Consider the following 27,571-nt stretch of genomic DNA (forward strand, 5'->3'; position numbering starts at 1 on the left):
AGAAGGAGGCTAGATTTTCAATATTTATACTAGTTCTCTCTCTTTTTCTCTCATTTCTCTCCCCTCATTTTTTCTCTGATTAAATGAAGCTTCATTTTTTTCTCTTGTACTAAGGAACTATGAACACCCCTGAAGAACTGAAAATAATATCTTAAATGAAAAGAAATGCAACTTTTCACTTCATATAACACTGTCATGATTGTAATACGGACTCTTCCTTATCTAACATGCTCAATTATGTAAAAGGAACTGACTTTCCTCATCTTCTTTTGTCCATAAAGAAAAAAAAAGAATGATATAAGTAGCTGGCTATCTTCATTATGATCCTCCAAAAGTCTTAATTACAGTGACAATGCATCCTGTTCATTCAGAGTCCAAAAAACATAAAGAATGGAGTTTAGAGGTTGGAAGTGGGAGTTCCCAGCATTTTCTTTTCTGATTTACTGTACAGGAAGACTTTGCAAGAGAATTAACTTTATTGGATAGTATTCTCGACTATTTCCCAGGAGGCCGGTAGCATTGATTTGTGCATGAGACCTTTGAAACTTCTGTAGGATGTCTGTAGATGACCTTATTGTCTTGATATACAAAAAGTGTCAAGCAGAAAGAAGTTGAGTAAATAAAGATATGTAATAATAATATTTAACCATTCTAATTTATTCATTTAGCACTTTAGCAGAATTCCATTATCTTCTTGATGTTATAACCAATACTCAGGATATACCATAATTTCAATTATTTCCCATCGAAAGAAATGAAGCTGTACCACTTGTATGTGGCAGGGGCAGGATCTCACTATGTGGCTTAGGCTGGCTTCTCAACTGAAGATTATTCTGCCTCATCTTCCCAGGTGCTGAAATTACAGGGTTGCAATCTCTATATTCAGCTAGAATGATGATGTCTTAGCAGCAGGCATCGTTCATAATAATATGAAGTTGAATAAAATATATGTATATATATATATAAATTACAGATAATTAATGTACTAAAATTCACTCTGCTTCTGGGCTTTGCATCTCTCCTTAATGGAAAATATTATCTATCTTCTAGGTTACTTATAAAACTTAAGCAAGTCATGGTTAAACATACTAAAAGTCAAAGAAAGCTTATAGGGTTTGGTTTGTTTGTCAGTCCTGGGGCTTGAACTCAGAGCATGGGCGCTGTCCCTGAGCTATTTCTGCTCAAGACTAGCAGTCTATCACTTGAGCCACAGCACCACACCACCACTCAGACCTTTTCCAAGTACTTTATTGCAGATGAAAGTCTCATGGTCTTTCCTGCCTGGGCTGGCTTCAAACCATGATCCTCAGATCTCAGACTCCTGAGTAGCTAAGAATCGATTACAGGCATCCGTGCTTTTAGTTTTTAAATATAAAAAAAAAAGTCTCACAATCTGACTTTTAAATTTCCAGATTTTTATACTTTCTCAAATAATGACAGGACCTATTCAAGAGGACAATAACATTTGGTCTCTTTTGGTGTCATGTTCAAAAGGAATCCCTATAGACTATTAGTGAATTCTTTTTCTTATCATTCACTTATATTTACTTTATTTTTGTATTTTAACCCTATTTGCCACAGTTGGATCTAATAATTAAGAGAAGCATGACAATGTGTTTTGTTCTCATATTTTAAAAAATTACAAGAAGCATGGAAACTTCCTGAGGTCGATTTTTAGAGTGAACTTTAAAGCCCAAATACAAGAAATTAGATGATTGTGAAAATTAATATATATATTACATATAATATAGCATATAAATATAAAACTTTGGAAGGTCATGTAATATGGTTGATTTTCATGGATAAAATGTATGTTAAATTATTCAATAATCCTATAAAATACTTTGTCACACATATGATCCTCTTAGAACTTGCCTTTTAGGTTTACTTTGGAAATAAGATTAATAACTACTCCATTCATAAATTTAAGTTCTTAAACTTTCTATGGGAAGGAATAAATATGACAAAGGTAACTGTAGAAGCCTCACCAATACTAACAGAAAGGGACTTGTTTCATAAAGAGCTAATGTGTTGGTCACCCTATTCTTTCATTTGGGTTCACAACAATACCAATAAAGGAGATGAGGCTTTCGTTTGTCTTATTTTAGAAATAAAGAAACAAAAGATCAAAAAGGTTACAAGATAGGTTCATCCAGAGACCAAAGTAATGGCTAAGACAGGCAGATAAAAAAGAAAAACAAAAAACAAAAAAAACATTGTTCACAAACATCCCATTGGGTCCTCCCTCTATTACTTTAGACAACACCATGAAACTCTAATTTCTGAGATTTGTCCTGTGGTTAATCTGGTATATACATTTCTCTAATTTGGGGAGGGAAAAGGAAAAAACAAAATGCTTAAATAGGGATACAGGTTAACTCATTGTAACAATGAGTTGTACAAGACACTGTTGAAAATGAACTTTACAATTTCAGTGGAGAGGGGATAGTTGAGGAGGTGGGAGGGAAGGGATGGTAGGGGAAAAACAAAGGAAGAGGCAACAATGCTCGATAAGAAATGTACTCATTACCTTGCTCATGTAACTGTAACCCCTCTGTACAGTATTGTTACAATAAAACACATACAAAAAGATTAATCATTTATATCCTGTAATAAACTGTAAATCAAAAAAAAAAGAAAGAAAACAAGTGAATACAGAAGAGCTTATTCAAGCTGCTTAGTGAGTTACTCTTGAATTTATGTGAGGTTATTTAGAGCAAAGGAGAGCACACAGCTTGTGTGGGACTTTTGTCTAAAGGGATAGGCATGGCTGAGTTTGAGAGTCCAACTTTATCGATGAGGGGAGCAGATGCCATGTAGGTCATGGAAAAGACCTGGATTGAAGTCAGTGCTCAAGAAAGAGAGGCATGCAGAGAGAACCAGAGCATGGAGGGAGGGAGGGGAGGGAACTTGCTGACCTTTCTGCACATCTAAACTTCACCTTGGCTTACAGCATCAACTGTAGCCTGATCAGGGGGTGGATGTGGATCCAATCCTGCAGGGGGTGGCTATTGACACACAGGGTGGGAAGGGGCTAGAATGAGAACCTCAAGCATTGAGGCTAAGAAGAAAATGTACCTTTCAAGAGCTAAAGAAAATAATCTGAGCACACTATTCTCCACAGGAATTCACCAGATTCTTTTTTTTCCCCAGGTAGTCACCTTCTCAGAGCTCCATCTTGACCTTATTCCTTAAAGCAGCAGAGTCCAATCTATCCAAGGCACTCACTGGTCATCTCATAACCCCTTGCCTGGTCACTATGTTTTCTTTCCTACTGTTGATTTATTTATATCACTGTGTGACTGTCAATTGGCTAAGCCCCTCCCCACACTGGAATGTAAACTGCCTAAGAAAATGAAGGACCTAATCTTTGTCTGCTGTGTTCTCAGTGCGCAGATCCCTGCCTGAGATACACTGGGCACTTACTATATATGTAGTTAATTAAAGTAAAAATAAAAATAATTGTCAAGGCAACATTATGTCTTTTTCTTTTTTGCAAGTCCTGGGGTTTGAACTAAGGGCCTGACCACTGTCCCTGAGTTTCTTCTGCTCAAGGCTAGGGCTCTACTACTTGAGCCATAGCACCATTTTTTTTTCTGAGCAGTTTATGGGAGATAAGAGTCTTATGGCTTTTTCTACCCCGGCTGGCTTCAAACCATAATCCTCAAATCTCAACCTCCTGAGTAGTTAGAAGTAAGGCAGAAGTTACTGGCACCAGCAAATAGCATTTTTAATGCCCTTGAATTTTGAGGTTTATGTACTTCTCCCTATTTTATTATTCAAACTAGGAGATTGGTAAGTCATTAGATAATTGGTAAGTAATAAAATAATCTATAATTGAAATTAGTGACCTTGAACCTTGTGAATTAGTTCATGCATAAATACTGCTTAAAATGCAGAACTTGGATATCTTGATAGTTTAATAGAACACTCACAAAGCAAACTAAAGATACGCTCTATTTCACAAAGAAAGAGAGCCAGGCAGCTGCTGGCTCATCTCTAAAATACCAGAGTTACTGGTTAATCACTGAAAACCAATCTTAGTCTTGGATTTTTTTTCCTCTCTAAAAACAAAAGATTCTTAACCTTTTGAATTGAACTTTTAATTTAAGTCAAAATTGGCATACTTTTGACAGAAAAATATATAGTGCTTCTCTACAAAATAAAGTGAAATGTGTCATTTAGAAAAGAGTTGGTTTGTACATTTGTTTTTTTTCAGAAATGGTGAGAGATTTCTCACTGTAGTTAAGGCTCTTCAGAACTAGAATGAGTCCGTGATATATGAAAATCTGAAATTAGGCTTCTTTTACTCAAAAGGTAAGGGTCAAAGAAATTTCACTTTAAAGAAAACGTATGAGGGATTTCCAGAAAAAAAAATCCACCCAAGAAAAATCTCAGACAAAAAGATCCAGCCCAAGAAGCTATATAGTAGAATAAAACTATCCATTTACAACCTTGCTGTAGACCACAACAATATATAGCAGATGATTTTGAAGCTGAGTTCTTCAAACTAAAGCCAGGCATGGTAGTATGTGCCTGTCATCCCAGATGGAGAGAGAAATGAAACATAGAAATGAAAAAAGATTTCCAAAATAGATTCCTCTCTTTCAAAACATTTATGTGCTTAGAAATGCTTTAATTCTACAATTAATAAAGAACATCCTTTTTAAAAATTTCCAAAAATTAACATAGCATTTTTCAAGCATTTTTCATAGTAAACAATTTGAGAACTGTCTGAATAAAAGAAGAGACATACAATGGTAATGAGAGGAAAAAGATACTTTGAAAATCTGATTAAAATCTTAGAAATGAAAAGATCTAATTTGAAATGCAAAAGGAATAATAATACTGGGTACATGTAGCTCTCACTTATAATTACACTCAGGAAGCTGAATTCTGAAGATCATGGTTCAAGGTCAATTTGGGCAAGAAAGTCCACGAGGCTCCTCTCTCCAATTAACCACCAAAAGAACCAGAAGTAAAAGTGTGTGTCTCAAGTTGAAACAGTTCAGGGATGGAGACCAGGCCCAGAGTTAAAGCCCCAGTACACAGATACACACACACACACACACACACACACACACACACACATGGGATATCAAATAAAATTACTACATAAAATTATAAATACGATGCCTTTTCCTTAAAAAAATTACAGCCAGGCATCCGTTGCTCATGCCTGTAATCCTAGCTACTAAGGAGGCTGAGATCTGAGGCTCATGGTTCAAAGTCAGGATGGGCAAGAAAGTCCGTGAGAATCTTATTTCCAATAAACCACCAGAAAACCAGAAGCAGCTCTGTAGTAGTAGAGCATAAGAGCTGAGGAACAGTGCCCAGGCCCAGAGTTCAAGTCCTATGACCAACAAAATTTTTTTAAATTACTCACAATCAATAAATAGTTGCAATAGATTGGTATAAATGTGACAAAGTGTTAATATGTGTAATATAGGACAAAGAAAGTAAAGCAGCATTCTGCTTATTAAATCAACAAAACCTAGGTGGCAATTTCCAAACTGACCAAGGGGAAAAAGAAAGTCACATTTCTAGTCATTACTGCCAGCACCATCATCACATATTTCCCTGTTGGAACCATATTAGACAATCTGTTTCAAAAGGTACAACAATATGCAAACCTTAGACTCAGTGTCACTGAGTCTCATTAGGATACATTCATTTTAAAAGAAAAAATGAAGAATCTAGAAAAGAGCTATTGCTACTAAAATATTTACCACAGCTTTGCATTCGGAAGAGTAGAAGAAATGGGAAAAGAAGTGAGAGATGAATACAACAGGATCATCTAATTAATGAAATATTGATCAGCCATTAAAAATGACAGGCATGAAAGGAGAGAGGGAAAAAAATGCATTTGTGCTAAAACATTAACTGACAGAACTAAACAGCAAAGGACCAGGATATTCCGTTGTTTTAGGTGAAAGGATTATGAGTAACTTTTTTTTTTTAATTTTAAATTGTGACTCCACATTTTCTAAATGACATTGTTGTACTTTCACGGTTTTCAGACAGTTAAAATTTGGAAGGTTAAAAAGCAGTCTGATCACTGTATTCATGATGCTCATTAGAAAAGCTAATTTGGATTCAGGCTTCGTTTCAAATCATTTCACTGTGGCCCACACTATCTTTTCTTAATCTGCCCACTTGTTGAACACACCCAATTCCATCCTTTTCAGTGTTTTTTTTTAGTCTTTACCCAGAACATAAACTGCCACTGAAGCTTAATATCTAACTCAGTGGGCTTAGAGTTAAATCCTTTTTAAATGCTAATAAACCATAAATTTCTATTAATAATCATGCCCATTCTTAAATCTTGGTCAGAACATTGAAATGAAATATTGAAAATGATGAACTGTCCTTTCACTGGACTTACCAAGCCCCAGCACCATCAATTAAGTACAGTCCTGTATTGGCTCTGACATTGCAAAGACCAGTGTTAGGTATAAATCACATTCTGTGTCCTTTACTTAAATTCCTTGAATCCTTCCTATACCAGTGATTTCAAGTTTTCCATTATGTCCTAGTGTACCATAAGTAAAGAGTACAAAGTCATGAGGATGAGAAAATGGACAACTAAATCTTTCTGGTTGTAAAGAAGCAGGACTACCTTAAATAGCTCCTTCTTTATCATGATACTCTGCTTACCATCAACATTTAGATCTGTAACTATGGGAAGGAACTTGATTTCACCCTGATTACTGAGAGAGATGGGATGTATGATAGCCATAAATCATCAAGACTTGAAAAATGAGATCCTGCAGGAGGTGGCTGGTCTAAAACTCAAATTAATTGGTTGAAAATTGACCTTCCATTTGTCGACTTTGTTTGCAAGGTGCTGAAAATGTCTTCCAACCCTGTCACAAGTCTTCTTTGGTAAGTAATATATAAAGACATCTTTTACAACAGAAAAATAAGTAATAAATGTTGGACTGAGCACATGGTTTCCTGCCTGTAATCTCTGCTACAATGGAGGCAGACATCAGGAAGAGAACAGTTTAAGGAAAGCCAGAACAAAGAGACTCAATCTCCATTAAGGCTACTTATGTTAGTATATGCCTGAGCCCTGCGATACACACCTAGCATCCCAGCAAATGAGAGAAGCACAAATAGGAGTATCATCATTCAGGCCAGCCATGGCATAGTGTGAGACGCTATCTAGTAAATAGTCAACACAAAAAGGGTAGAGGTATAGTTCAAGTAGTAGTAGAACAGCTGCCTGGTAAAATGAAGGGCCCTGAATTCAAACTCTACTCCTACCAAAAAAAAAAAAAAGGTCAATGAAAAGACTCTGATCTGAGTCAACACAAGATTATATTATTATCTCAGTATGTGTACTACAATTCCTTACCCAAAGAAACCTTTGTGTCTTTTGTTTAAGGCTGCACACATTGCACAACACATATACTGATCATATTCCTAACACACTGCCTTCAAAGTCTGTATCCCCAGAATACTGTTATGTTGCTAATTTCAATTACGAAAGTGGAGGTACATACTTACAAAGAGTTTCAGAGCCTACTTCTCAAACTTTACCTTCTGCTACTGCTACACAAATATGCTTTCTAAATCATATTTATGTTTTTTTTCTTTCATGCATTTGTTTCTAACACATTTATAAGATTATTTCTTTGTTGCATTGTATGTTCCTCCCCCACAGTATAACCCCTGCTTTCACTGTATTTGATGTCGGTATAATTTGTGGAGGAGAAGGGGAAAACCAAGTCGTTTAAATAAGGATACAGGTGGACCCGTTGCAACAATGAGAAGTACAAGTTGTCATGTCGAAAACGAACTTTACAACTTTGGTGGGGGGGAAGGGATGGGAAGGGTAAACAAAGGAGGAGGCTACAATGCTTGATAAGAAATGTACTCATTCTCTTGCCCATGTAATTGTAACCCCTCTGTACAGTATTTTCACAATAAAAAAATAAAAAAGTAGCGACTTGACATAGTCACAATAATAAAAAAATGTACCTTTAAAATGTAAACCCATAAAAAATGATCAGAATCTGTGATACTCCTTGTGGGAGGTGATAGAAACTTAATGTCGTCAAAGGAAAAAAGAAAGGCATCAGGGAACAATTATCTCAAGTTTTATACCAAAAAGAAAGTGTAAGCATGAGAAAAGGAGTGTGTTTCCATAAGTTGGAATGAAATCATGTAGCTTACATCCTTCCCCTTTTCCATGGCTGTTCTATAGTACAGCATTGCAGAAATCTTAAATTGAGCCTTTAAACCTCTGCCTGGAGAGTGGGAAATGTGCAGAGAGGCTGGGGTTCTGAGATTTGGCACAGTGCTGTCTGCTCTGCCTCTAGCTCCCAGAAGATTGCCAGGGGTGGAGTTGAGAAGTCACTCATCTGCCCCCAGACTTTTTTCGATGAGTTCTCACAGGTTGTTCTGATGTGTGCTTGTCACTGTTAATTACATGAGACACCAAATTGGCTAGATCACTGACAAAATTCAAAAGCACTATATTCGAGCCAAAGGGCAGTAGGAGAGATGCCATGAGGAGGCTTGGAGACTTTGTCACATTTCAAACGAACCATCTCATTTCCCTCCTTGTCTTGTATAGCCACCTTTGCAAAAATACATCTACTCTGCTCTGCATACGGAGAGCCTGTCTAGTTTGCTTAGGACAACCCTCTGGACACCTGTTATCTCATTAAGAACATCTCCCTTCTCTCTCATTGCATTCTTTTTGGCTTTTAAACTACATGATCAGTCTACTGAGAATTCTCTTTCAACTACCTTGTCACTCCTTAATCCCTTCCATAGAGTTAGGGTGAAAATGGCAGAAGACAAAGATCACTTGAAAAGCAGCAGAGGCACCTCCCTGGGAAATCAGAAGGGAGAGATGTGGTTGAGCTGATAATGCTCCATTTGATTCCTGATTACATTTCTATGGAAGGTTATTTCTCCACATTACACTGGTACAAAATCAGAGTCCACATACATGTCATTAGACAAAAAGCATAGCGTCTGCCATCAATTTACTTCACTTGAGAACTAATGCATTTCTGAAACACAGCATCTTTCACTTACATCGGGCTAGTACATCTTCTCCTACTGAGATCCTACTGGGTATTTTAAGCATATAAATGGTGTGCTTTTATTTTATTTCCACTGTAACTTTGAAAGGATAAAAAATGTTTCAGAACCATCAGGTAGACCAGTTCTATCTGAAAGACCTTTGTGCAATAATAGTAATTTTTCAGGTCAGAGCTATTGCACATGACAGCCAACATCTGTGTGATTTCTGGCCATGTGCAAGGAAACTAGCACGAATAAGTTTTAAATTACATTTAATTGTTGTTGTTGTATGTATGTATGTGTGTATATGTGTGTGCCAGTCCTGGGACTTGAACTCAGGGCCTGAGCACTCACTGTCCATGAACATTTTTGCAAAAGGCTCACACTCTACCAGTTGAGCCACAGTTCCACTATCTGCTTTTTGATGGTTAATTAGAGATCAGTCTACTACCTTTTCTGCCCAGGCTGGCTTTAAGCCATGATTTTTAGATCTTAACCTCCTAAGTAGCTAGGATTATAGGTGTGAGCCACTGGCACTGGTAGATTACATTTAATTTTACATAAGGGGTAAGAAAACTTGTTTTCTTAAATTAGACAATTAGGAAAAAGGAGATCTGTCTTTTTGTTTCCCCTGGCTTTTGCTGAGAAAGGCATTAGACCCCCTTATCCAAGTCACTTCTATCTGCTGTAAATATCACTTCCTCTCAGAGGCAATAAAATATTGAGTCCTAGTAGTGGCCGGATAAGAAAATCTCTGTCTAGCACACAGAATTCCAAAAAGGTCAGAGAGGGTTGCTCCAATGTTCAGGGTCTCAGTTTGCTCAGCAAAACCATCTGAAGTTTAATATAATGACCTTTCTAGCACCTTTGGAAACTCTCCCTTTTGCTCTCATAGAAATGATCATGACTGTGTAGTCCAAAATGTCCCATTTTTCAGAATGTTTCAGAATTGTCTAGACCTCTGTATAGTGACTCATGCTACTTGGGAGCCTAAGATTAGGAGGCTTATAGTTCAAGGCCAGACTGGGCACAAAGTTCACAAGACTTGCATCTCAAGTAAAAGCTACTCAGGAGGCTGAGATCTAAGGATTGGGGTTCAAAGCCAACCCAGGCAGGACAATCTAACCACAAAAAGGCAGAAATGGAGCTGTGGCTCAAATGGTAGAGTGCTAGCCTTGAGCACCAAACCCCAGGCCCTGGGTACAAGCCTCAGGACAGGAGGGAGGTGGGAGGGGCAAGGCTTTATAGTATCCGCCTTTCATCTCAGCTACATGACAGGAGTATCTAAACTATTCCCAACAACACAAAAAAAGATCTTATTTAAAATAATAATAATAATAAAATCAAAGACCTTGGAGGTATGGCTCAGGTAGTAGATTGCCTGCCTAGCAAGTAGGAGGCCTTATGTTCAAACCCTAGTATTGCTGAGATGAAAAGAAAAAGAAGAAAAAAGTGTGTTCAGTTTGTACTGCAAAGTAGGGAATATGTAATGTGTTACTGCAGTACAAATATTCCAAAAGGAAACAGATTTATGCTTAAGAAGTAATTATAGTTCCCCTTCACCCATTCTGTAAGTAATAAGATATTCAGCTCGATCTATCTGCTTACTTCACTATTTTCCTCAATGTTAGTTGCAAACATTACTACCACAGAATCCAACTACATAACTATGTGTCTTTTCTTTTGTATAATGAAGACTATTTTGAAGTCAAAAAAGATAATATGCCTTTGAATGGATTTGTTAAGAAAATCTAATCACATTTACCTTTCTTTTATCTAGTATATTTTAAAAAATATGAATAGTAGCAACTGAGTAATTTGATAGACTATTCCTTAAAACGTTTTATCATTTCTAAAATGCCCTGAAATAAACTATCCTTCATAATGGAGCCAAGAAGATGCATACTTTTAAAACTTTCTCATAGAAAGTAACCATCTGTACAATAATCCATTGTCTGCCCTACCAAGGTGATTTATTAAGGATAATGAAGCATATGATTTAAGAGCTGCAGCAAATCCTTTCTCAAGGAAGATAGGTATAAATAATACAAAAAGATGGTCCAATAATAGCCAAATCCTAACCTAAGAACTATTCTCTATGCTAGCTCACAGGAAATTACATGAGTTCTATTAACAGGAGCAAAGTGAAGAGTGGTTACTTATAGAGACATCTAACCCCTCTCTCCTATTTTAGTAATTATCATTAGTATTAAGTAAAACCTGAAAGCTGTACTCACATGATGGATTTTAAGTAGTGTTTTTCTACTTGGCATCATAAATGTCTCCAATTGGAGTTCCTACCAGCACAAATTACTCAAAACCATAAAAATCCATATCTCTGAAATTTGTCAGTGCCAATAGTCATTGGCAGTGGTTTGAGCACCGTTCTTATGTAAAAGAATAAATGCATATTTGTTGTTGGGGGATTTAATTTTTTGAGTTCCACGTATATTTTAGATATGAGACCCTTGTCTGTTGTATGGCTAGTGAAGATCTTCTCCCAATCCGTGGGCTTTCTGTTGATCTTGCTAGCTATGTCCTTTGCCATGCAGAAGCTCTGCAATTTCATGCAGTCCCATTTGTCCAACCTTTCTTTGATTTGTTGTGTTTCTGGGTCTCTTTTAAGAAAATTTTGGCCTGTGCTAAGGAGACCTAGGGTTTCTCCCATTCCATCCTGTAATGTTTTCAGAGTGTCTGCTTTGACTCTGAGGTCTTTGATCCATTTGGAGTTGATTCTGGTACAGGATGATACTAAATCCCCCAACAACAAATCCTCAAAGATACAACTGCCCAATAAATAAGTGGGCTAAAGACTTAAAGAGAAACTTCTCTGAAGAGGAAAGAAGGATGGCCAATAGACACATGAAGAAATGCTCAACCGCCCTAGCCATAAAAGAAATGCAAATCAGGGGCTGGGAAGGTGGCTCCGTGGTAGAGCACTTGCCTTGCATACCTGAGGCCCTGGGTTGATTCCTCAGCACCACATAAGCAAAAGAAAAAAGCCGGAAGTGGTGCTGTGGCTCAAGTGGTAGAGCGCTAGCCTTGAGCTGAAGAGCTGAGGGACAGTGCCCAGGCCCAGAGTTCAGGCCCCACAACTGGACCCCCCCGCAAAAAGTAAAAGAAATGCAAATCAAAACAACATTGAAATACCACCTCACCCCAGTTAGAATGACTATAACCAAGGACTCTAATAACAACAGATGCTGGAGGGGATGTGGACAGAAGGGAACCTTACTGCATTGCTGGTGGGAGTGTAAACTTGTTCAACCACTTTGAAAAGTAGTATGGAGATTCCTCAAAAGACTTCACATGGAGCTCCCCTGAGACCCAGCAATCCCAAATAATCACAAACAAGATTTACCCAAATAATCACAAACAAGATCATACTAAAGCTACCAGTACAACTGTGTTTATTGGAACATTATTTACCATAGCTAAGATATGGAACCAACCCAGATGCCCCTCAGTAGATGAATGGATCAAGAAAATGTGGTATATATACACAATGGAATTCTATGCCTCTATCAGAAAGAATGACATTGCCCCATTTGTTAGGAAATGGAAAGACTTGAAAAAAATTATATTAAGTGAAGTAAGCCAGGCCCAAAGAAACATAGGTCCCATGATTTTGCTTATTTGCAATAACTAGTATATGTCTGAGACAAGCAGATAAGGTCAGATAAGTTGATGTTAGGTGAAATGAACCCCAAGATAAGGATTCAAATGTTTTTTTTTCTTTCTTGCGATTGTTTCTAACATATTTATAAGGTGATTTCTTTGTTGCTTTGTATGTCCCTCCCCCACAGTATAATCCCTGTTTTCACTGCATTTGATGTTGGTGTAATTTGTGGAGGCGAAGGGCAAAAACAAATCATTTAAATAGGGATACAGGTGGACCCATTGCAACAATGAGATGTACAAGACGTTATATCGAAAAAATGAACTTTACAACTTTGGCAGGGGGAGCAGGTGGAGATGGGAAGGGAAAACAAAGGAGGAGGCAACAATGCTTGATAAGAAATGTACTCATTACCTTGCTCATGTAATTGTAACCCCTCTGTACGGTATTTTCACAATAAAAAGGAAAGAATAAATGCATACAGAGAGACAAGTGAATGAATGGAATGAGGTCTCTAAAATCTACGTAGACATAGTAGAACATATTACACTTCTTAGTCCTATGGGAGCTGATTCCAATATTTATCTCACTCATCCTTTTGAGGAGTCTACAAAGGCCTACTGTCAAGAGATTATTTCCCAGCTGGACACTGGTGGCTCATATCTACAGTCCTAGCTACTCAGAAGGCTGAGATCCGAGGATCACAGTTTGAAACTATCCAAGGCAGAAAACTCCACAGCCTCTTATCACCAATTAACTTGCAAAGGCCAAAAGTGAAAGTGTGGCTCAAGTGGTACATTACCAGCCTTGATCAGGGAAAGCTGAGTAAGAGGGAGAGGCACTGGGTTCAAGCACCCAGCTGGTAAAAAAAAAACAAGCAAATGGATAGACACTCTGACAGACAGATAGATTATTTCCTTTGGTAGCAAAGTTTTTCTTGGCCTGAATCCTACACAACATGAAAAACAAAAAAGTCACAAAATCCTAGAGACTATTTGAACATAGTATCCAACCATTAGCTCCTATTGCAAACTGGCATGCTGATCTCCTAGCTATCTCTGGTAATAGGCAAGTCAAGCCTTTATGAAACTGGGAAATGCAATGCATCTTACTTGCCAGCTGTTTGGCATGAACACACTGCCTGGCTGTGCGTCACAGGCATGGCACAGCCATTCATTGATAAATTGGCACAGCCAGTCTTGTTCCTATTCCACCCAGTGTGTCCATCTAAAATAAGATTAGATGTTTAAAATCCTAGGGTTCACACAGCACTGGGCTTCAGAAAACAGCCATGGCTAAACACAAACAAGTGTTCTATGTGTCAAACATATGTTATCTCCCACTCAAAAAAAAATGTATGCTTCACCAAGCTGAGTTCCCACCAGTATATTTCCACATTGCTGTTCCTACTGCTTTTAATCTGGTGAGCCTGGCTTGCCAGAGTTGAGATCAATTTTATTAGATACCATTAGTCCCTGTTAGGGCGGTCATTTGAATAACAACAGATTGGCAAGTATAAAACTAAAGCACCTGTTGTACACTTGGCAGTCAGGACAAGGCCCCTTAAAATGAAAACAAATAAGAGCTATAATCATGCCAGGCAATGGTTTTTGGTTCAATAATGACCATGTGTCAAAATTAAGTGCATCTGGGAATTCCTACCGCAGCCAGATGTAAAGGCAGATTTGTCTTGTCTAGTGGCATACGAATGCATATACACAGTTGACTCACATTTGGCTTTGTTTGGTAAGAAACAAGGTAAGTAGAACTTGGCTCAAATAAAAGAAAATGTATTATTGAAAAGCAAATGAAAATAGTATTATTAACTGTATGAATTAAATCTATGGGTGGTAAGGTTTGGGACAAGATCTAATTGCATCTCTGATTTTTCTGGGAACTGATAAAGGAGACAAACAGAAGAAAAGAATGCTTAGAATTACAATAGAAAGAGTCACAGTAGTACATCTGGGAGATGGCAAGAACTTCAGTATGGCTCTGATACATGATTCTTGAGAGTGGGGAAAAAAAATGAGAGGATGCTTTTCCCAATGATAAGGTAGCAGGAAATCAAGAGCCAGGTGCTGTCTGGAGCTGTAAAAGAAAAGACAGGTACCTTTTGCTAAGGGATATTTCAACTTTATACAGAGGAGAAGGAGGAGTCATTGGGTGATCTGAAACATCCAATTCATGTTAGATCGGGACAAAAATAAAAGTCAGCTTCCAATAAACCTAAGCAGCCATTTCTTTTTTATTGTTATTATTAAGCAGTTGAACAAAGAGGTTATAACTCCATTTCTAAATGTAGTTCCTGACAGGCATAGTAGTATTTATTAAATTTGCCATTCTTAATGTAGAAATACATATATATATATATGCCTTTGAATATATATATATATATATATATATATCTTCAGTATATATATATATCTTCAGGAAGAATCCTCTATACATTATTCACTTCATACATCAAGAATATGAATGGGAAGACTTGAACATATTTGAGTTTCTTTTTCCTTTCCCCAGCATTTAATTGCAGACAATCAGAACAGATTTCCTCTCATCTCTCAGAACTCCTCAGGCTCATTATGGGCAGGCATCTCTGACTAGCCTCTCCTTCAAATCTCCTAGACCTCTGACTTTGTAACAGGAGTCATGGCAGTGATCTAACTCAGTCAATGCTTGCTTAGCAAAGAATTCAGGCAAGAGGTAAAACATACCAAAAGTTGTTTGTTTTTTTAAGTCTAATAGGAAAGGAACACACATTTAACAGACAAAAAGATGGGTCATCTCTAGGGTAAGAATGATGACATTTGATTTTTCTTAAAGATCAAGATCCCTGAATAGCAAACAAGTATCTATCATCAGGTCAAAACTATAAAGAGTGGCCGTGCACCTCTGTAATCCCAGCACTCAGGAGGCAATGGCAGGAAGAGGGCAAGGTTGAGGCCACCTTGCCTACACAAGAGACCCGTCTCAAAAGATTAAAAACTAAACAACAATAAACTGACACTCTAGAGAGGCTGCAATCCAAGAAATGGGGGCATTGCCATCAAATGCTAGAAAACATATGAAAGAAGGAAGGAAGGAAGGAAGTTAGTTAACACCTCTTCTAATATCTCCCAAATATCCAAAATAGAACATGTTTGATGATACATTATAAAATCAAGTTTTATCTTAGGTATCTCTCATGTTCTTTCCCCAAACTAAGGCTGGTCTGAACTGACAATAATAAGAATCAAATTCAAATAAATGTTGGCATTCATTTCTTTTGCAGGCTTGAACTCAGGGTCTCTCACTGGCTTTTCCACTCAAGCCTGGTACTCAACACACTGAGTCAAAGCTCCACTTCCGGCTTTTTTTTCTAGTTAACTGGAGATTAGAGTCTTATAGACTTTATTGCCTAAGCTGGCTTCAAACCATTATCCTCAGATCTCAGCCTCCCAAGTAGCACCAGGCTGGTGCTGTCACTATGAATTATTTAACAACACTGAGCATTTATTAAGTTTGTCCTTCTTAATTAATAAGTACTTTTATTACAAAGCATATTAAGGACACAGCTGTAGAAAAGCATTCCCCACACATTCCCCACAGAAGACTGCATCCTGTTCTATGATTCTTACACTTTATGTTCATAGATTAATCTGCAGGAAAATATGTAAACAAGCACTTTGAAACACTGGCAAAGCAGACTGAATATACTGAGATTCTGTAAAACCATATGAAAGAAATAATACATTATTCATGTAACATTATTGTATGTACTAGGTCTGATTTAAATCTTGAGGATACCTTGCTGTCACAGGATAATAATTTTGCAAATTATCAAGCAAATATGGCATCCTGTATGTGATCATTTATAAAGCTGATTAATCAGAAATAGTCCTCTGAGATCTAGCCCCAAATTCTCTCCAAACTAAACTTCCCTAAAGTACGCGTAAATGAAGAAAAATATTAATCAAATTACCTACCTGCTACTAATAATGAAATTAACAAATGAGCACCAGAAACAAAATATTTTAGAAGACATTGTAACGGACGAAAGTTTTTCAGATAAAATAGCACAGGGCAGGCAGCCAATAAATAGAATGCCTATATAGCAATCGCTTGGCATTATTCCACTTCTTTGATGGGTGGCTGAACTTAGATATTCCTGTTGGAGCTATATTTCTCTTTATAAAAATGTTTTTGATTCGTTATCTATTGGCTGCTATGATAATGCCAGCCTTTGTGATCTTAAAGGCTAATTTTTGGTGTAGATACATTGTTTAACTAGTTCTGCTCCAGGACTGACACCAGATTTCAAATAGTCAAGCCAGAGGCCATAAAACATAAAATGATAGTACCAGAGATCAACCACTAAAAACAAAGTCATTTACACCAAGCCTTATTTGTAAGGAAAAATTTTTTTCAATGTTGCAAGTGCCCACAGAGATAAGAGTAAAGAAAAAACCTCTTTAGAAATTATATGGAAATAACCTAATAGACTACATAAACCTTCCCTTAAATATGTGTTGTAATAGCATCAATGCCATTGGATATTCTTCTCTAGAATTTTTGCAATAACATTTTTATATATTTTTATTGTAAAGATGCAATAACATTTTTAAGTCTTGTCATGTACAAAAATAAAGGTAAGTAAAGGTAGCGGAGATAGAAGTCATGATGATTGACTTAAAGTCTTGGTTCTTAGTTCTATATTTGTTTCATTTATCTATAAAACCTTGGGTAAATTATTTAACCTCTCAAAAGTTTCCTTTCTTTAAAGCTAACATGGAAAGATCTAATGTTACAAGTGTTTTTTTTAAAGAATAAACATGATATTGAATGTAAAGAAGTGAAGAGAATGACACATAGTAAGTACTCAGTAAATTTTAGCAAGTATCACTATTAAGACTTTCATACTTTACCCCTATTACTTCTCATTTATATATCAAAAATATTAAAGAAATCAGGTGCTGGTAGCTCATGCCTGAAATACTAGCTACACATGAGGCTGAGATCTGAGGATCATGGTTCAAAGGTAGCCAGGCAGGAAAGTCCAATTCACCAGCAAAATGCTACTTAATTCAAGTGGAGAAGTACCAGCACCCAGGTCCTAAGTTCAAGGAGTCCCAGTACCAACAGAAAAGAGAGGGGAGGGGGAATGATTATTTAAGGATACTTTTCCTCACAGAGGAATATTGATTTTCACCTATCTCAGAATCCTGAGCATCAGCAGAAGGTTTAATAATTATTCTGCATATTCATGATTTCAATTAAATTCAACTCAAATCTCTCTAGTTCAATTCAGTGGAAAAAAAAGATAGAACACATGAGCCAAGCATTAGAAAATGAGGGAATAATTAGGAACATTTCAATGGATGAAAATTAGAGCAGCTGATAAAGAAAAAAAAGAGATTCTAGAAAGTGTTAATATAATTAAGAAAAAAAAAGGATGTCCAAGAGCAGAGACTCCCTAATGATAGCAGAAATCTGATAGTACAGAAGAGCAGAGTACCTGGGGGATGAGGAAGGAGAGAGCAACATGCAAATTAGAGTTAGGCTGCAAAATGCTGGACCTGGTGTGCTATGTATTTATCACTGGATTATAGACTTGATAAAGTCTGCAATTCAGAAAGCAACATTTAGTAAGAATTAAAGAGAAGAAAGGAGAATTGCAAAGACCACACAGGAAGTCATCTAAGTAGTGCTGACATGTAAACACTTGGTAAAGTTAGGGAAAGGAAGAGATAACTAAATGACAAAAATAAAGTCTCTTAAATTTGGGCAAAAATGAAAGAAAGAGGAAGGAAAGAAAAAGAAAGAAAGAAAGCAGAGGAAGGAAGGCAGGCAGGCAGGCAGGCAGGCAGGCAGGCAGGAAGGCAGGAAGGCAGGAAGGAAGGAAGGAAGGAAGGAAGGAAGGAAGGAAATAGGATGCTTCTAAAGAGCTAAGTCAGATGATGAGGTATGAGGAAAGGAAAGCAAATTTGGTGACAGAAAACATTTTTGAGGGATGCATAAAATGAAGAGTTTGGGACATGGGACAGCCTAACAATCTTAGTCATCTAGCACACCAATAGAATTTTAGGGATGGAACTCTACAGAGATGTAAGGAAACATCTAAGCTAAACAGTAAGGGATATCTAGGCATGAATCACTGGTTCTGTGATAGGTGGATGGGACTTCCCTAGGGGATTTTATAGGCAGAGGTTTGAGGAAGGCTGTAGGTAACCATGACAGAACTGGACATATATAGGACAACATAAATAAATAGGAAATCCTGTTAAATGAAGAGGGTGAGAGCTAAAGAAGAAACTTATATGAAAAATTCATCCACAGGATATGTTACTTCAAATATTTTATTCCTCTAGGTAAACATTATAAGTCCATTTACCCCATCCCTCAAGCAAAAAGTAAAAATGAAATGTTAACAGATTTCCAGTATTTAAAATGTTTCCAATAGATTATTCCAAGCTAGCCAAAAATATCCTGAAAATATTAAAAATAAGAGATAAGGATTATGCATCTAAAGAATCACACCCAAACTGGGCACCGGTGGCTCACGCCTGTAATCCTAGCTACTCAGGAGGCTGAGATCTGAGGATTGCAGTTCAAAGCCAAGCTGCCAGGAAAGTCTGTGAGACTCTTATCTCCAATTAACCACCAGAAAACCAGAAGTGGTGCTGTGGCTCAAGTGGTAGAGCACTAGCCTTGAGCTGAAGAGCTGAGGGATAGCTCCCAGGCCCAGAGTTCAAGCCCCATGAACGACAAAAGAAAAAAAGAAATCACACCTATTTCAACCACAGAAAGTTCACTGAGTAACTACAGGTAATTTTCTTCTCCTAAAATCCTCGAATAACATTTCATCGAAGTTACTGTTAACAGAAGGTAGAATATGGTTTTTCCGAGTGCTGAGGGTCTACATGGATAATAAGAAATATATAGTATATAATCAATAGAATCCTTTCTTGGGGGTGGAGATTAGGAATAGGATAAAGTGTTTATTTTAAACTTTGAAAACAAACATTTATGATCTATAATGGGCCACTGGATCAGCATTTGATGTGTCTAGTCTAATTTCTCCCTGTGAAATCGTACTGGCAGATCTCAAGGAGGGACAGAAGGCAGTAAATTCCTATCCTCCATCAATACATTTGACCTCGGAGCAAACCCCACAACTGGCTACAGACACCCACCATCCATCATTGCTCTTGAAACCTGATCTTTCAGGAAAGGACAGCTGCACTGGGCAAAAGGCTGAGCAGCTTTCTAAGATGCACTGCCATTAAAGAAGAGCAGAAAAAAATTTATTTTGGTTCAGAATTTTAATTAACTGCTTTTCTAGACATTTCTTCCCTCAAACTGCAGTTCTACATCAGCTATCCTCAGGAATCTATTAATACATCCCTGGCTTTTAAAGGAAATGCTCTCTGTATACATTCTAGGTAAAATCATTTCTAGCTTTTACTTTGAAAGCTTTCTGAGATAAGTAATATGCTATGGCATGCTAATATGCAAAAACTTCAGTGAACATGCTGGGCAGGAAAGATGGTTCTAGAATCAGTAATAATTACAGAAAGTACATGGCAGAGTGCCAGCAGGTTAAGTACACACACACACACACACACACACACACACACACACACACACACACACACGATTTTACTTCAAAATCATCCCATAACTTAAATTCATTCTGTAACTGAAATCCTAAAAAGAAAAAAAATCAGAATAATTTAAAATAAGACCAAAAAAACAAAAAACGAAGAAGGAGGCAACAATGCTGGTAAGAAATGTACTCATTACCTGGCTCATGTAACTGTAAAGTATTTTCACAATTAAAAAAACTTAATTTAAAAAAATAAAGTGTTTTGCTGAGAAAAAAATAAGTAAAGTAAAACAAATCCGTATCACTTATTCCACTAGATCTTCAAAATATCTATAGTTATTCCCTACATTTTATGGATGATGAAACTGAGCCTGAAATGTTATGACATTACTCCTAAGATCCTTCAGGTACTGAGGGACAGAACCAAGGCATACACTCAGTTCTTCTTAAAGCAAATTTCTCTTCCCCTCACTGAGTAGAAAAAGGAAGGAATTTGGTTAGCATTTTTCAGGAAGTCACTCATTCCTATGACCCAATGATTACAGATGATCATTTTATACATTTGGAACTATTATTTTTCCAAATCTCAATGCAAGAATGAGAACTACTGTTTTCTAAACACAATTACAGATCTCAATTTAGTTAGCTACAGCCTTGTGGAAAAACATAGCTCAAAGGCTACTGAAAAAAAAAGAAAGGAAAAAAAAACGAAGACAATTAAGATTTTATAAATTTGATCAATCTCATGACACTGTCACATTTACAACGCTTCAATCCACTAAATAGCAATGTGGTAAAAGTCACCAGGCTGCTGACGTGGAATGTCAGATAACCAAAGGTAAGAAGCTTTTCTGGCCAGTGAATTCAAAGAACTACGAGTTGAGTCTAGGCTCAGTTGCTGCTTCAGCTCTTGATACTTTATTACACATGCACAAGAAGCCTAAAAGGGCCTGCCCCATGAATACAGCCATTTGTAAAGGAGAACAAGGTATGATTGCTACAGGTGCGGAACACCTGAGTTATCTCATATTATATGTAGGCTGGGGCTACGTCCAGGCCCAGCCCCCCCTTTCAGATTAGGCTTGTCTTAGCCTTCCAGATGGTTGCCTCTTTTATTAATTTATAGTCTACACCATATAGGGGTTTGATTTATGAGACAGAGAGGTTAAAAAGCCATGAAAAGACTTTGTTTTGTTTTGTTTCATTAATTTTTGAAAAGCGGTACACCAACTGACTAGTATCGATAAGCACCTATTAAATATATCAAGATCAAAGAGAAATAAATGAACAGGAAGCTACTAAGTGAATTATTTGAGAAGAGAGATGGCATTATTTAAGTCCATTTTCCCCCTGTGAGTTGCTTTGAGAAGTGTGGCAATGTATGTAAATATAATTTTTAAATGACTTTAATGTTTAAGCCTTAAAGGTATTTCATAATTAAAATGGTAAGATTAAAAACTGGTAAGCATTGGCAGATTGCATAGGTAATTTATTAAAGAGCAAACAAAGGACTAAGGTCTGAGAGGTGATTTTGTGACATGTGTCATGTAAGGATGCTGTATCATTAATGCTTCAGTGACTAATCACTGTCATGATTATTGTTTTAAGTTACATTAGGTCACAGTCTGCTATAACATATGAGCATTTGCTCTTTGACCTTCCCAAGACTGATGATGCAAAATAAGGGCTGAACTTTTATATTAGAGGCTATGATTTCATATAATGAACGATGATAAGCACAAGTCATATATACTTCCAGTTATCTTTCTCAAGGGCTTAGGTATGGAGAACTAGAAAATGTTTTTACTTTTTTAAAACAAAAGGATGAATTTGGCCATGTTCACTATTGAAATAAATGTGAACCAAGCATGACATTTTAATATGTGTTATCAAACTACTGATTAGAAGCAAATGAGATTATCCTTACAGAAAATATCTCCAAACAAACATATCCTTTGGTAGAAATGTCACTGTGCTATAAAATTACAGACATTTAAACAAGTGATGCTTGTTGGAAGGATATGTACTGAAAAATCCCTTTCAAGGGATCTTCTTCTACATTATCAGATTTCTGTATCTAATGTGTTATACAGGAATTCTCAGTTCTGTGGTTCACACAGGTAACAGTTTATCCCTTAGCTTTTTCTTGGCAAATAACTGATAATACAAAACAGAATGTTTTTAAACACTGACTTTGCTTGGGGCTAAACGTTGCCTGTGTGACATCACCAACCAAGTCACTGTCTTTCTTTAAAGATTTTCTTTCAAGAAATTTAACTGAACAGAGATTAAACAAATGAAAGGTAAATAACTCCATAGTACAATAAGATACACACAGTAGGTCTGGATTAAGACATAGTTTAGTTACAGTAAGCTTGTCAATCCAAAACTGCCTTCCTTTTATGAAAATGGGGGGGGGAGGAAGCATTCTTTGAAAACTCTGAGAAAATGGCAAGTTATGTCTGTATCATTAGCACCTTATTTATCTAGGCTTATAATATAAATATTAAATGCATATTTTGTGGCCATGAATTTGAGTACATTACAGAAAAGGTAAAGTTCATTCCCAGAAACTTTAGGGAATCAGAATTTACTAGATCCAAAGGTTTTATCTATATATAGATACATAAATGTTAAAAGTATCAACTTTTAAAATCATAGAATCACAACTTACAGCTCAAACAAGCTTCAATTACAGATTCCCACAAACCCACTGAAACTAAAACAAGGTGCTTTTTGGAGAAACAAAATCACCTTGCAGAATCGATCTCTTTATAACTGATGCATTTCATATACAGTCTTATTAATGAACTCTTGTTTATCTACAGACTCTAAGTATAGAATTGCTCAAAGCCTTGATATATCAACTATAGTCTGAAAGAAATCCTATATGCAAATGTTTGCAGTGCTCTCTTTTACAAATAGTCCTCCTTGTCAGTTTGAAAAACTGAAAAAATCAACAAAAGATCAGTGTAAGTGTACTTGACCTTATTGCCTAATGTCAATCAAGATTATAACAGCTGGTTCATTTCAAATTTGTAAATCTGACATTTAAAAATGTATAGTGCATCTTCAAGTCCAGGTCCCTGAAGTGCTGACTAAACTGTAGTCACAGCTTCACAGTCTCCTTCCATACAAACTTGCACAGTCCTCAGAAAGCTCTTTTAATCACACCATCCATCTATGACTGCCCTTCCCCTAAAGTAATTCTGCTTCATTCATCTTTTAACCCTACATTATGCAAATAGAATCCTTATCAGGTCAATAAGGAAATGATACTAGTGTTTCTTCCTGTCTACCCTGACATACTCTGAGAAACTGGGATCATATATAAATTTGCACAAATAACTCTTTTACATTACACACTCTGAATGAAGAAAAACAATCACCCTTAGAAAACCATACTGTCAGAGAAATCCTGAATATATCCTTGAAATATCTTTCAATCTGCCTGTGACAAACATCAGATATGATTTAATGTATTAAAAAAATCAAAAAGAAAACTTGAGGGATTACCTACTGGATTTTTCAAAAATGTCTCTCTAGGAAGGGTTTGCTTTTGGCATTCCAGCGTATCTTCTGGATTTAAGAAGTTATACAGGCCCCTAGTGGCTTAGCAAATAGCAGCAGGTGAGAGGACTCTAATTCTTAGTTCTCCACTTTGAGATATTTTGGTTCTCATTGAATGTCAATATCAAAAAGCACATTAAAACACTGTATTTCCTATTTTAAGCAGCTTTACATCTACAATTATCTACTGCAATGTGTATTTATGAAAATACATTGCTTCATTCCATTACTTTCTTAACTGTCTAACCGCACTGGCCCAAGAAGAATTTTTTTTAAATTATATAACCTCCTTATAAAATGGTCAGTTCCTTTACCTCTTTACATATCATTATAAAAATAATATAATATTCATCATATTAAACCTTCTTTGAAACAGGCAGCTTTCTTATTTCAACTGCATTCCTATTATATCATTTTTACTGGGGGTTTTATGCCAAGTATTCACTCTTTACAATTAGATAAAGAATTAATCACCACTTTTAGAGTGATAGAAATCTAAATGTGTTCCCCAACAACAGCTAGTGATAAACCCACATGGTGTTGTGTCTATTTTAAAAGATTTACAATTAATAACATCCCCTAAGCTCCAATCCCTTTTCTGTCTTTCCTTCACAAAAGAAAATTCCAGGCAGGCACATTTACAGCTTTTAGCAAATTTTAACTGGACACAATCTGACAGCTGAATTCATGAAAGTGACCAGCTTGTCAATTTCACACTTTGAAAGTACAATAATAGCTGATAGCGTGAGGGTGAATTTAAGAAATCTGTCACAGAATTGCTGGCTCCATTGAAAAACAAAGTACAGTATATAATTATCGGAGGTGGGAGGTAGGAAAAATTTTATTGTCCACTTAGGATATCTGTTTCAAGAATTCATATACAGAGCATTGAAAATGTGTTCTCTCTTTGTGAGTTTCTTTCTATCTGAGGCATATGACAAAGTAAGTATGATAGCTACTAAACATTTTCCTGGATATCATCATATTACCTACAAAATATAATCTTTCCACTGGCATTATCTAATGATCCTTTAAATGAGCATGTTTTATTGGTATATTGCCCTAGTTTCAGTCAAGTTGCGTGGTAAGTGTGTACTTTGAAACAGAGAAAGAATAGCCCAGATGGTCCAAAGAATCTATGTTTGAACTAAGTACCCATAGTGCTACAGGGTGAGCAGAGAGAATACACCAAAGGGTAAAGTCTATCTTTGTAGCTCTGTAAGTTCAACAGCAAATCTATCTCAAGTCATAAGCAGTTACTAGTTAAGTTATTGAAGGGGCTCAAAATGTGTGAACTACTTGTTAAGTCTCTGGTGCTGTGTTTTAAAGTTTATTATTGTTGTTATTATTATCATTATCTTTTAAAAGGTAATACAGGGGAGAATCCCCCCTCCCTCCCTCCAGTCATCCTAGGGCAGACTGTGGGATGAGTCTGGGGGATCCCTCTAAGAGACTTAGAACACAGAGAGGGTATCTGGCAAGTCTGTACTGAGAGAAAACTGGAAACAATACATGGTGACAGGCCCGGGGTTTGAAGAACCAAACTATTCTTTGGAATCTCTGAACACCCAATTAATGAAAGCCAAACTCACACTTAATGTTCAATGCTTCTTCTAATCTTAAAAAAAAAATCTGGCTTCACTTATTAATGTTTTTTTTTAAACTAGTATCCATGGCGCAGAGAAAGGAGGCAAGTTTTCTATCACACCTACGTAGAAGCGGCAATAAATCTATAGGAAATCAATCTCTGATTTGCTCCTGGCTTTCTTTTCAAATTGTTTCCTACAACTTTTAACTCTTCATGACTAATTCTGCCTTGCGTTCCTCTACCGTCCCTATGGAATGAGTGTGTGAAAGCAGATCAGATTCGTCCCCCAACCAGAACCAGAACCGTGTGAGCTTTGGAGCTTGGATTCTGCCAAGGAAAGCTCTCGCCAACTATCCCCCTCCTCAATGGCAGACTTTGATTCCTACCATGTCTACTCCTCCCCACTAGTTCCGAGGAAAGAAAAAGAAATCGCCCCCCTCACCCATAACCAACCCTCCTCAAAACAGTCATCTCAGCCTTCAAGAAATAACTCTGCAGTTGCCCAAAGCCTGAGTTAGATCGCAATTCCCGCCCCCCCACCCCGCCTCGGCCACTCGAGCCCCCCCCCACGGATCCAAGGGTCCCCCTCCCTACACCCCGCAATTCTACTCTACCCACCCTCGGAGGAACAGATCCGGGCGGGGGTCGTTACAAATACACCTACCCAGACACCCCTTTAATGCTCTAGAATCGCCTCTCCCCGGGGTCTGAGGTTTCAGGCGAGACAGGAACCCCGCCTGCGAAGACCTGGTCCAAAGAAGGTTCAGAAGAGCAAAAGTGTGCGCCCCCGTACCCCCTTCCACCCCCCACCAGCGTGGGGCTCCGGGACGCGGGAGCAGAGCAAGCGCCAGCAGCCCGGGCTGGGCGCACGGGCGATCTCTGGGCAGTGAGAAACCCGGACCCCGAGGTGGGGAGACTCGGTCCGTTCCGAGGGACTTACCTGATCATGTTGTCTCCGGGCAGTCGTCGCCACCAGCACTTTTCCCCCCAGCGCCTTCGCGCCCCGCCACGGCCGCGCAGCCTGCGCCTGCCCGCGCCGTCGCCCCGGGGCGGCCAATTTAATCCTGCCGGAGAGCGCCGGTCGCCGCGGGAGCCCCCCACCCACCCCCCTCTCCCTCTCTCTGGCTCTCTCGGTGGTGATCTGATCGCCGTCGTCCAACCCTCGTAGGGCCAGTCAGGTCCAGAAGGAAGAAGTGAAGGAGTCAGCGAGTGAGTCCAAAAATCCCGAAATCCAGCATCCAAGGGAGCGCGTCCCCCCGCCCTCCCTCCACCCCTACCCCGTCTTCTTCTCCTCCTCCTCCTCCTCCGTCTCCTCCTCCTCCTCTTCCCGGGCCGTCCTCCTGGCCCTTCCGAGCCCGCGGCTTCGCGGCGCTTCCTCCGCCTCCCGCTCCCCCAGCTGCCGCCGCCGCCGCGGTGTGGCTGGCTCCCCCTCTTCCTCCTCCTCTTCCTCCTCCTGCTCCCCGGTGCTCAGCCGCTCGCGACTGGGGGGTCCGGGGCCGCGTCTCCCCTCTTCCTTCAGCCTCTCCTGTTTCTTCCTTCCTTGCTGCTGTTGCTGCTGCTGCTGCTTTTAAAGCAGATTCTTTGGCCACAAATAGCAACTCGGCTGCCCCCCTCAGCGCCTCCCTCCCTTTCTTCTCTTTTTCCCCCCCAAAAGTGAAGCAAGCAAGCGCACGCGAGGTAACCTGAAACTGAGGCCCGCAGGGGGAAGAGGGGAAGATGGGGTGCAGCGGGTAAAGCGACTGCCCGGAGATGGACACGAAGGAACGGGGGGCGCCTTGGGCCAGGGGGTGTAGGAGGGCCAGCCCAGGGGAGCCCTGGGCCCCGGCGTGAGCCTGGAGCTGGAGGAGGTTGCGGGGCGAGGTGGCTGGGTGGGGAGATTAAATGAAAAAGCTCAAGAAAGTCATTGGAAAGGCTTCTCTCTTTGTTTCCTCGTCTGGGTGGTTTCTAAAATCCTCCTCCTGTGCTGGAGATCCCACAGAATCGCCGTGCCCCAGCGCTAAGGGGGAGTGTGTGTGTGTGTGTGTGTGTGTGTGTGTGTGTGTGTGAGCGCGCGCCTGCGTGCGCGTTGTCCGAGTGTGAGTGGAAATGTGGGTGCGTCCGAGCGCGGGGAGAGCCAGGCCCGTGGCACCCACTAGCTAATCTCTGAATTTGGACCACTGACCCA

At 38.5% G+C, this 27,571-nt stretch overlaps 1 protein-coding gene across 8 annotated transcripts in view; it reads right to left on the reverse strand.

Annotated features, from left to right (window-relative positions):
• Positions 1-26,406, reverse strand: part of Ptprd (protein tyrosine phosphatase, receptor type, D) — a 515,048-nt gene extending 488,642 nt beyond the window's left edge. For all 8 annotated transcript variants that reach the window (XR_001175444.1, XM_013026394.1, XM_013026400.1 and 5 more), the window contains exon 1: positions 26,348-26,406. The gene's annotated coding sequence lies outside the window, so the exon portion shown is untranslated. The remainder of the gene's footprint in view (positions 1-26,347) is intronic.
• Between the last annotated feature and the right edge of the window lie 1,165 nt (positions 26,407-27,571).

This window comes from Dipodomys ordii, unplaced genomic scaffold (assembly GCF_000151885.1).
Source record: "Dipodomys ordii isolate 6190 unplaced genomic scaffold, Dord_2.0 Scaffold93, whole genome shotgun sequence".
Taxonomy (NCBI): domain Eukaryota; kingdom Metazoa; phylum Chordata; class Mammalia; order Rodentia; family Heteromyidae; genus Dipodomys; species Dipodomys ordii.